This window comes from Poecilia mexicana, unplaced genomic scaffold (genome assembly GCF_051168715.1).
Source record: "Poecilia mexicana isolate PSO_F unplaced genomic scaffold, ASM5116871v1 scaffold_3, whole genome shotgun sequence".
Lineage (NCBI taxonomy): Eukaryota > Metazoa > Chordata > Actinopteri > Cyprinodontiformes > Poeciliidae > Poecilia > Poecilia mexicana.
The window spans coordinates 2,019,254-2,031,110 of record NW_028263372.1 but is presented as its reverse complement, the minus strand read 5'-3'; the positions used below and the strand labels follow the sequence as shown (position 1 = coordinate 2,031,110).

The following is an 11,857-nucleotide window of genomic DNA, read 5'->3' as shown; positions in this document are numbered from 1 at the left end:
GCCAGCTTTGAAACCTTCCTCATTGCCGTGCAACCAGGACAGCCCGTCCTCCTGCATGTTGGTGAAAACAAGAGCAGCACCAAAGACACTTCACAAGATCATCCAAGGTAGCTTTTGATGAACTTTTTTGAAAGCACACTTCTCATTCAACTTCTGTACATTAATCCAGTCTACAGTTTTCAACATTGATGTAACTTGCACGACAATTGAGGAGTTTAAGATCCTTGCTTTTACTTTACCTGACAGAGTGGACACTATTTATTATGATGATCATTTAAATGCATACTGTATCAATAAGAGGATTTGTTTTATGTTCTTCCAATTAAGGACTTGGTTTATTACAGTCCCTGTGGCAAGCAGTTTTCTGCATGGTCAGCATTGAAGGCCATATTGTCTTTGAGAGGGTCCAGCCAACATTCCAGACAGGACAGTGTTGTCCATCTTCTTCATCTTCAGCCTCCAATGAGGCAGCCAAGACTTTGGTTCATTCAACGGTAAAACCATTCCTGTATTTTTTTTTTTTTTACAATGACATGGTTTTAAAGCAAGTTATGATTAACATTTGACAAAGGTGGTGATGTTTTCTCTTTACGTAATTAAAAACAGCTTTATTTATATATTGTACCAGCTGTATTCAAAATGCCTCACTATTTGTATTCTCGGGAATTTTCCCATTTTTAATTTTGTTTTTTAGTCGCTTCATTGGGATTAACCCAGAAAGGGGCACAAAAGCCAGTCATGGGAAGATGGTATCCAAAAACACAGGAAAGACCATTCAAAAGAAAAAGTGACGGTCAATGTTCAGGTTTCCACCTTCATCAAAAACATGATGGACTTTGAGTGGCATCTCATTCAGGTTAGTTGTTGTCCTTTTCTTTTATTTGAAATATTTCTGTTTCCATATTATTTAGGATCTAAATTATATTGTCTTTTCTTTTTCCATGTTGGACAGTGCCTTCATCTGCATCTAATAAAGTAAGTGCCACTTGGACTCTTGAAAACCATTAATAGTTCACATTTTAAAACCCTGTTAGAATTCCACATTATTTCAGCCATGTTGAATTTTAGGTTTTGGAAGTAATTTTTCTTTGATTTGTTTAGTGATAACCAAAGCATGGATATTTCTTTAAGAACTGTTATGTTCATAATATTGTAGAAATTAATGAGTTAAACCCAGTTTATGTCGCTGTAAACTGAAAGTCTTCAATTTTTATTCCAGTGTTAGTGAAACTATATATTGACTTTGAAGGCCTATTTTTTTTTTACCAGTTCTCTGAGGAATGGTTTTGTGTTATTCATTTTGAATGTTTGAATATACTGGAAATATATGTGGTTTGGTGCCTTTAGATAAAAATTCTGTTCTGACGGTTACTTATCACATCCTCTTCTGTGTTATGTGAAGTTCTGATTATGCATTTTAGAACCGCATCAATTGTAGCACTTCTAAGAAGCTTACACTGGGTTAGGTATTAATGTTCTATTGTAAAACTAAGACTGTACTGTACTAATTAGACTTAACTTTAATCAGTCAAACCGATTTGCTCAGGAATATATTAAATATTTGAGTGAACCAAAATATTACAACTAGATGTTACCTGACTTAATATATGTGTTTAACTGTCATTTGGGAAAGCCCAAATGAGTCAGGTGTTCTCCCGTGGTATACTAAACCTGGACCAGCTGGCAGCAGGCGAGGGGAGCTGGGTGTTAATACAGCGGGAGCAGACGTCTCCGAAAACGTCGGACAGATATTGCAATTAGGTGATGCACTGATGAACCGAGCAGAAATGTGAGATTTGTACATCTACATTCTCGCCTACAAACATTGTTTAAATCATGTTGTGTCACGGCTGCTAAGCAACATAACCCGAGGTGGAGGCTAGGCAGCTAGCTGAAGGCCACAGCTTCTCTCTGCAATGCGCTGCCTTCGCAGGACCCCACTTTCGTAGACCGGGTCGTTTCTCAAGCCCATAAGCTTGAAAGGATGCAGACCCTGAAGTCGGACACAAAGCTCTAGTGGTCTGGAACACTTATTTTTATATATTTTTTACATGTATTTTTTGCTTGCGTCTTTTCTTTATTGTGTTTGTTTTTCTCGTTTGCTGTGCGTTTGCACCTGTCGGCCACCGTAGTATTTTAACGATTCTGTATTTTACTTCTGCTGGGCTCCATATGGTTGTGTGTATTTGTTATAAGTTGCATTGTGATCACTGTTATGTGTAGACTGTTATGGGGTTCCCCTGTCTGACTGCTGACTCCCACTCACATGTGATGGACTTGTCATTTGGGCGAGGGATCAGGGGAGCGGGAGGACCCGGACCAATGCTGACAGAACACCGGAAGAGCGGAGAGTTCAGTGTGTTTTTAGCAGTGAAGCTATTCAGTTGAGTGTAACGGTTTGTTAGAGGTGCAGCTGCTCGCTCTTATTTCTAATAAACCCTGTTGGCGGTACTACGTCTGCGGTGTGTTGGCGTCATTACAGTATTTACTTACAGTACACCACTTTAAAGGGTAATTACAGGATTGAAAAGGTAAATGTCCAGTAAAATACTGGTATCTACAGACGCCAGCTTTTTTTTTTTTTTTACCGTTTTTCTGAAAGAACGGTAAAAAAAAAAAAAAACGGTGTCTGTAAGCTACCAGTATTTTTTTTATCGTTCTTTCAGAAAAACGGTAATTACCGTTCTTTCGAAAGAACGGTAAACTACTGGCAGCTATAGACGCCAGTAGTTTACCGTTCTTTTTAAAAAACAGTAAACTACTGGCAGCTATAGACGCCAGTAGTTTACCGTTTTTTAAAAGAACGGTAAACTACTGGCAGCTATAGACGCCAGTATTTTACCGTTCTTTTAAAAAACGGTAAACTACTGGCAGCTATAGACGCCAGTATTTTACCGTTCTTTCGAAAAAACGGTAAAGTACTGGCAGCTACAGACGCCAGTATTTTACCGTTATTTTGAAAAAACGGTAAAGTACTGGCAGCTACAGACGCCAGTATTTTACCGTTCTATGGAAGAACGGTAATCTACCGTCAAGATTAATTACGGTACAGCAACTGTGGATTTACAGTAAACTTCTGGCGTCTATAGCTGCCAGTATGTTACTGTAAATTTACAGGATTATTTCTTAGAGTGTATGTTATAGGAGGAGAGCAGATTATTTTAGGTGGCAAGATATTTGGTTCCCCCATCATGACTTTGGCATATAATCAGCAAATATTACCATATTTACAGGATTTATTGTTGATAATAAGATGAATAAACACAGTTAAGAGTTTGTGAAAAAATAATTAGCAACGGTATTATAGAGGGGGAACAGATTATTTCTGGTAGGTGAAATATTTTGTCACCCCTACCCCCAAGTAATTTTGTCTTATAGTCAGCAAATGTTACCAAACAGGATTTAATATTCATGATGAGAGCAATAAACACAATTAAAGACTTGCTGGTAAATTACTTTGTTCCCATGTTAGATTAAAGCAGCTGAACCCTCATATCTTTGGCAAATAAAGAGCAAATGTTTTCAAAATCTCAATGATTATCTTTGATAGTATGATTGAGCCACGAAAAATTAACTAGAAATTTCTTTTATCGAGCAATCTGTCATATTTTACATTAGAACAGTATTTTCCAGAAAGTCTACGCTCTCATTTTTTAAGGAAGTTAGAATTTTTTGTGCCCTGCTATAAGCCAGTTTCCATCTTCTTATATCAGCAATGAAAAATTATAAATACATACAATGGGTTGGAACCCTGTGTTTGGTGACTGACATTTAATTGTCAGGCTTAAGTGACGAAAATCGGAAAAAGACAGATTCCCTTGGCGATTAAAAAAAGAACACAAAACAGTGTAAGAACTCCACACAAGACCTCGTATTTATTTATTTTACAATTTTGTTAGCTGCCGATTAAACTTAAAGTTACAATGTTGGCATGATTATATTAGTTATTTTACCAAGAAATCGATCAGAAGTGCCGTGAAAATGATTGGATCTGCCTCTCTGGTTGCAGTGTGCGCCCCCGACGAAGGGGAAACAGATTTTCACAGGGGAACAGAACTTCACACAAGACCGGTATGAAACCCTCAGCCCACCAAAAAAACCAACATGATTTAGAAAAACGCACCTTACTATATCGCAGTGTTCGAAGTGTGGGGAAAAAAGTACCAGCTTATAATCCAAAATTTAAAGTAGTAAAGTATTTATAACTGCTGCTGACTAGTCTGAAGGAGCTGAGTGGGAGAGTAGCGGCTTTTATAATGTAAAAGCTTGGCAAACTGCATCCCCGAGGTGGAGTTGCTCATGGAAGGTGGTGCTGGGTTTCCCCAAGTGTTTTGAAAACCTGAATGGTTGCTATGGGAGATTCAAGGATTTCTCAAACATGCATGAAAGAATGAAAGCAACACTCCAGGTATATTTTTGAGGAGGGAATAACATTATAAGATTATATAAAGCTCAAAAAAGTTAATTTTACATAATATTGCTCCTTTAACACTTTTTCCTCCATTTTTTCCTGAACCTGGGATTAAACTGTAACTTAGTGGAATAAAAAACAGCAGCACAAACACAGCAGGCATGTTTTAAGCTGATAAGAATGTGATGATGGTGTGTCAGCTGCACTGAATAAAGTGCAGCTGGCAGTGACATATCAATTACATATCAATAATCAGTTCAACTAACTCAAAGCTGGTATGCAATCATAATGAAACATCCTTGATGAGCATCACCTCCTTTAACTCTTCCCAGCAAAAACTCTTTGAGCTTTTGTTAGTTTGTAGCAGTGATTCTGACTCACAGTGTGTGTGTGGGAGTTTAGAAGAGCAGCAGGAGAGGTTACCTTGAACCCTCAGTCCTCTGGAAATCCTTTCCTTGTCTGGGAAATTTATGGGGGGTTTTATTCTCTGGCAGAACATGAGCTTCTCTCTCACATGATGGCAGAAAGTCCTCAATGAGAATGCTGAAGTAATAATAGATCCAAAAATGTTACTTTTGAAAAGGTTTATATTCTTACAAAACATGCTTCCTTATACACATAGCAAACATAGACATTGCAATGAATATATGTAGATATAGAAAAGTCTGTCAGTTCTGCATTAAAAACTTAATTGAATTTTTTCATCTGTTTGCTAATGCATGTTTTTGAGTTTGGTGCAAAGCCTGAATGAATGGATGGATTTCCTTCTAATAGAAACAGTAACTGTAATTCTCCAAGACTAAGTGGCTTTATTATCATTTACTGAAATGCTGGATAGCGTAGTTCCTCTTTTAAAAGTACAGTAAAGAGGTTTAAAGTAGATATTTTTCAACCAATAAAACTTTTCCTCTTTTTTTCAGTTTTAGACTATTGCTAATCCTGTTTTTTCTCTGAGCATTGCACGCTCTGACCTTGAGATTAATCTACTGGGAAGACCAGCATCTGATTACATAACTTTTTCCGATCTAAAGTCTAAACTTAGGCTACAGTTAGCCTTGCATGTTTCACAGATTGATGTGAAACAACAGCGGTATATCAGTTCAATAATTAGTTTGCTTAATTAGCAACATTCACCTGGTTCCTTCCTTCTTAAATCCTATGCAAATAACAGTGTTCTTTATATTTTAAACACCGCTTCTCCATTTTAGCTTAGTCACTTTTGACAGAGTGGTATCTCCTGCTTTCTGTTTACAGTTAAACAACTTTACCTCCAACAGAACAGATAATTTAATTGCTTAATGAAAATGTATGATACATGTAGCCTTAAAAGTGAAAAAGGTCTCGTTCCTTCAACTGTAATTTTGCACAGGGACAAAAATAGCGTCAGCCAAAGACTGCTGAAGATAGGCACCAACAGTCAAGAATGGACAGTGGATGGATGGATGGATGGAACCAGACTTGTAAGGAAAATGCATTCATGGGTTTAACAGTGGAACTGAGTAAATGGTTTGTCCCAACAAAAACTTGCTAAATCATCACTGACCAAATCCAAACAAACTTATTTCTAGTAGTGATGCTGTGTATTTGATCGGATGCTTTTACTTCACAGAAACAAGAAATCTTAACAGTATATACATTAAACACCATAGAGACCTTAGTTTTTATTGGAGAACTCCCCACAACAATCTCATTCTTCAACTAGCATTTAACAAGCAAGTTAAGTCTTGGATTGGATTGGAGTGATCTGTCTGAAACATACTCCTCCTGCCCGCATGCAGTGGATGTCGTGATTCTCCGGCACTGCTCCACTCTTCAGGCGTGCCATGCCCCCTCCAGCCCAAACCAACTAGAAGAACAACAACAGTGAAACGTTACACCAGCATCCACACACCATAGCTCTAGTTTCACAGCAAGCTTTCTGGCTTTCTGATCATCCCAGATTGAGATAGAGCGCAACTGACAGGTGCGGGCAGAAGGGAACCTCTGCCCTGAGCATCTGTGCTGGGCCGTCTGTCCACCTTCTGGGAGTGTGAGTTCCACTCGCTCCTCGTCCTGGAGCGTGTCGGTCTCAGTCGACCACCAAGTCCGTTCTGCTGTTCCTTCTAGCTCATTTTATCTAGTCTAAATTAGTCTTTGCAGACACCTGTAAGAGCAGCCAATTACTGCAGTATGCCTCCTTATTAGATGACCAGACTTCATAATGGTCTATTCTGTACTGGAGTCTACAGAATAAACACAGGAAGGCTAACTTTAACGGAGTTGTTTTTATTCATATTGCATTTGACTGGTGTGATTTTAGTTAATGCCACACTGTGTATTGGCTGTAATTAAAAAAAAACTATAGAAAAAAAGAAAGAAAAGAAAACAAAATGAGATGAACCTGGATAATTTCCCACATGAAAGAAAGAAGAGCACAGTGAAAAGGTGGAATACAACTTCCGAAGGACTTAATCTAGCAGGCCTTGGTATTTCTCTTCATAAGACTTTGAGTCATTTGTACAAGCAAAACTCATGAAGGCTCTAACAGGTGATTGTTACTTTAACCAGCTAAAAATAAATGCCATGCTGCCATGCTGAGACAGACAGAGTTGGAATCTCTTTGAAATGCTTACGGAGCTATACTGCCTTCCGATGACTGGACCAAGGCCACTCTAAACAGCTGTGGCAGAACAGGACACAGCTCTACCGACACTGGGGGAAACATCAAAGACAAGCAGCACTAACAGAGCTTTTACTGCTGGAAATACTAATGAGCTAGAACACTATACTGAATGTGAAACCACTACAACACCGGACAGAGTTTGGATCCTAAGCAGAGTCTGTTGCCAAACTGGACATAGAGCTATAGTATTTACCAGATCGCACAGTCTGACCAGAGGTACATGTCATTCATTGTTTCATTTATGAAGCTGAAGGCAGCAGCAGCTAACAACAGCTCCTACGGCCAACTCTGTCCTCTCCCTCCATTTGGTCCTCCTCACCTTCATTACCTCTTGTGATTTCTACATTCCGACTGGTTTCAAATTGAAAAGGTGTAGCGTTACTCAACACTGTTTTGACTGGAGAGAGTCAGGCAGCTGGATCGTGACACGTCATTGACCCAGAATGCACTGCAGCGTGAACAAAATGGCGACATTTATGTGATATTTTATTGAAATTTACAAAAACTATATACCCTACGGTATCATTACTGTACTGTTTTTGCATCTAAAATAAATATTTCCCAAATAAAGTCAATTGATAAAACTAATCGTGAATCCCTAATACCTTTACTATTAAGTTTTACACTGAAAATGTATCTACTGAATTTGCAAAGTTTGACCACCAAAAGTTTAGTAAACCTTTGTCTTTTAAATTATGACAACCTGTTAATTCTTTAAATCTGCCTGGTGAAAACTTTTCAAATTTTCCTTTTCTGCAGTTTAAGTCATGAAACTTCAAAGTCTTTTCAAACAGCTTAAATGCCTTAGCTTCTTATATTAAGCCAGCTAACCATTTAGTCTCATTAATTCTACGGCATATTCTGTAAACACAGCTTTATTACAGCAGAGAGCTGTAACCTGAGAGGAGTGTTTGCTCACTTTTAATCAATGCTCTTTTTAAAATCTGGAGAGATTTATAGGAGAGACAGGGAAACGTGACAGCTGAATATTCGTGTAGGCAAATCCTACATTTCTTCAGAAGACTTTTAATATCGTTCAATTGACTAACTTTATTGGTGGAGCAGCTAACAAAAAAGGAGAAGTTTCTTTTTGACAAAAAAAATCTATCAGTTTTTTTATTAGACATGTCTTTCTTTTCCTTTCCCAAATAACTGTCTTCAGTCTGAGCTGACAGATACCTTAATGCACTGAGCAAACCTCTCCTTTCCTCACAAAGAAGCTACAGTATTCAGCTCAGCTTTTTTTCTTTCAGTGCTGCACTATCCCCAACACCGAAACAGAAGTTTGGCCTTGAGAAAAAAGTAGCTCCAAAATCAATCTCTGTCTTCATTACAGAATAGAATAGCCTTACAGAATAGCCTTTCTAAATCCAGATGTTGTGAAATAGAGACAGAATGGAGTTAAATGTATTAAAGTTCAGAGTAAGTAAAAACAGAATGCTAGCAAGCAACCATCTAGCTCAAGTAAAACAAGCCTATAAATCAGAGGTCTCATTCTCGTGGCTTGCGGACCAATTGCGGCCCGCAGGACGATGTCTGGTGGCCCCCACCGTGATATGAAAGTATAATATTAGTGCTGCCCACAGGGTGAGCGGACCTTTGAAGGAAGTCCCGCCCGCCGTTCCTCGACATAGCTGACATTCAGTGCTAGGCTAAGCTACACTGACTTAATGCACACTACGCTTGTAACAATAGTGCGGCGGATGATGGAACAGTCCAGTACCAGTTGCCCTTTCCTGCAGTCGCCATTCCGGTACTTTCTACCATTAACAAATGCCACGATCAAACGCAGAGAAAGGCTACCGCTACCAGGCTGTTCGTCATCCGCCACGCTGTTGTGACAAGTAGAAGTGGTAATGACGTCACGCATCGAGACGTTCTACATACGTTGTTACATAGACATAATATAAGAGCAGACCCCACATTGGCCGCTCCGGCGCAGGAAATACGGCGGACATCTTGGAGAGGTCGTCCCTCCTACTTTGCTCAACCAAAACAGCAGAAGATGCCTCAGCACTGAGGGATATTGTTGTTCGGATCGATGGACTAATGATGTGAGGGCTCGACAGACAACATTTCACAAGTAAGATGGACATATTATTGTGTATTGTTGTGTCTTTACTCCAACATAGTATATTTAAAAATAGAAAGATTCAACTCGAAGGCAAGTTGAACGTGACTTCTTTACTGAGCTTCACTTTAGTCTCAACTTTACACATATTAATAGACTGGCGGATAACCTCTAGGTAACTCAGTAGCTAGGGGAGTGGTTCCACTGAAGTAAATAGATCCACTTTACTTTATATTCTACACTCCTCCCCTTTTAGATTAATGCTACATAACTTGAATAAGTGCCCGGAATCGTTCAGGGTTACGCCTGGGAACCTGTGGAGTGCTCCCGGTGGGGGGCACTTCCTCTGCAACTGTAGGTGTTACTGTACTGAGTTCAGAGTTGGTCTCAGGATCAGGTGGACGTGCTGGTTGCTCCGGTGTCTTTGGTTGAGCATTCAGCAGTTGATCCACATGACGTCTCCAGATATGCTCTGGCCATTTAGAGTGAGCGTCCACAGTTATAAGAAACATAGAGTTCATGAACGGACCAGCAAAATCAATGTGCACTCTCTGCCAGGGTGCAGACGGCCATTCCCACAGGTGTAGGGGAGCCTGTGGTGGTGCGTTTTGAACGCTCAGGCATCCTGGGCAGGTTTTGGTGATGTCCTCAATCTGTTTATCTATCCCTGGCCAGCATACGTAGCTACGGGCCAGACTTTTCATCTTCACCGTACCTAGTGAGCCTCATGCAGACTGTCCAACACTCTGGTGCGAAGCTTGGAGGGCACTACCACACGTGATCCACACATCAAGGTTCCCTTGCAGACTGACAGCTGATCATGTCTTGCTGAAAACTCAGGGAAGCATGGATTTTCATGGGCAGGCCAGCCTTGTACTGTGATGTCGTACACCTTGGAAAGTGTTGAGTCATTCCACGTTTCTTTTCGTATCATGGCATTTGTAGTTACAAATGCCATGATACAAATGCTAGTTGGCAGCTGGTCTACCAGTGCTGTGTAGAACATTTCTGCTGGGTCACCTTTTGATGGTGGTTTCTCCACAGATGTTAACAGTGGGAGGCGTAACAAACCATCAGCATTGCAGTGTTGTTTAGTCACCTTGAACTCAATGTCATACGAGTGTGCTCCTAAGCCCATCGCTGTAGTCGCACAGCTGACATCACTGGGACTCCTTTTCGTGGATTGAATATTGACACTAGGGGCTGATGATCAGTCACTAAGGTAAACCTTCGGCCATAGAGGTAATGGTGGAACTTTTTGATACCCCATACTAGGCTAACCCCTGTCTGTCTGTACATAATTGCGTTCATCACTTGACAGGGACCTTGAAGCAAATGCAATTGGGCGTTCAAGTCCATCATCCATCGTGTGCAACAGGACTGTGCCAATGCCGTTCGGGGATGCGTCACATGCTAGACGGATGGGTTTGGATGGATGATAGTGGGTAAGTAGCTCGTCAGATGTTATTAGTCTCTTTGTTTCTGTGAATGCCTTTTCACATTTTTCTGACCAATGCCATTTCACTCCTGTCTGTAGCAGCGCATTTAGTGGATACAACACTGAGGCAAGGTTTGGCAGAAACTTGTGGTAATAGTTGACGAGACCCAGGTACGATCTGAGTTGTGACACATTTTCAGGTTTAGGAGCTTTCAGCACTGCCTCAATTTTCTCTTGTGACTTGTGCAAGCTGTGCTTGTCAATGACATGTCCGCAGTATGAGATTTCACTTTTGAAAAACTCAGATTTCTCTCTCTTTGCCCGTAGGCCATACTCATTCAGCCTAGTGAGTACTTTGCTCAGGTTTTGGAAGTGATCATCATCATCTTTTCCTGTTATGATAATATCACCCAGGTAGCACTGTGTTCCAGGTATGTCCTGGAGCACCTGATCCATAGCACTTTGCCAAATAGCTGGGGCTGAAGCAACACCAAACACAAGACGATTGCATTGGTAAAGTCCCTTATGAGTGTTGATGGTTAGGAACTTTTTCCTTGACTCCTCCACTTCCATCTGGAGATAGGCTTGTGACAAGTCAATCTTTGAAAACTTCTCCCCACTAGCCAAGGATGAGAAGATGTCCTCTATTCGTGGAAGAGGGTACTGCACCATGCGCAGCACCGGGTTGATGCTCACTTTGAAGTCCCCACATATACGCACTTCACCTTTTCCTTTCTTCATCACAGGAACAATGGGTGTAACCCAGTCACTCCAGTCAACTTTTGAGAGAATGCTGGATGCCTCCAAGCTTTGCAGTTCAGCGTCTATCATGGGACGTAGGGCATACGGCACCGGGCGCGTCTTATGGAATCTTGGGTTGGCATCTTTGTCAAGTTCAATTTTTGGGTATTGGTTTGGTCTGATTTGCATGTTCTTTCTATGTGGCCTTGTTTGTGGCATTTCTTACATGTCTTTTCTTGGAACCAGCAGTCGTTTGCATTGTGTGAGGATTTACCACACCTGTAGCATTTTTGCTTTTTTCCATTCAAGGACATTTGATGCACTTCCTTTTCTAAGCTTTTCTTTTGTAGCTCCAATGCACCCTTAGCTGCTGTTTCCATTGAGATAGCTAGTTCGAGTGCTTTCTTCAAATCTAGCTCTTTTTCGGACAGTAGCCTTTTTTGTGTGCTTGTAAGATGCATGCCACATACCAATCTATCTCTCAAGGCATCGTCAAGTCCCGTTTTAAAGTCACAGTGCTGCGAGAGTTTGCAC

At 40.5% G+C, this 11,857-nt stretch overlaps 1 long non-coding RNA gene across 1 annotated transcript; it reads left to right on the top strand.

Moving 5' to 3' along the window:
• The first annotated feature begins 204 nt into the window (after nucleotides 1-204).
• On the top strand, nucleotides 205-731 carry LOC148160084 (uncharacterized). The gene is made up of 2 exons (XR_015762441.1): nucleotides 205-494; nucleotides 695-731. It is a non-coding gene; the product is annotated as an uncharacterized LOC148160084 (long non-coding RNA).
• The last annotated feature ends 11,126 nt before the right edge of the window (nucleotides 732-11,857 follow it).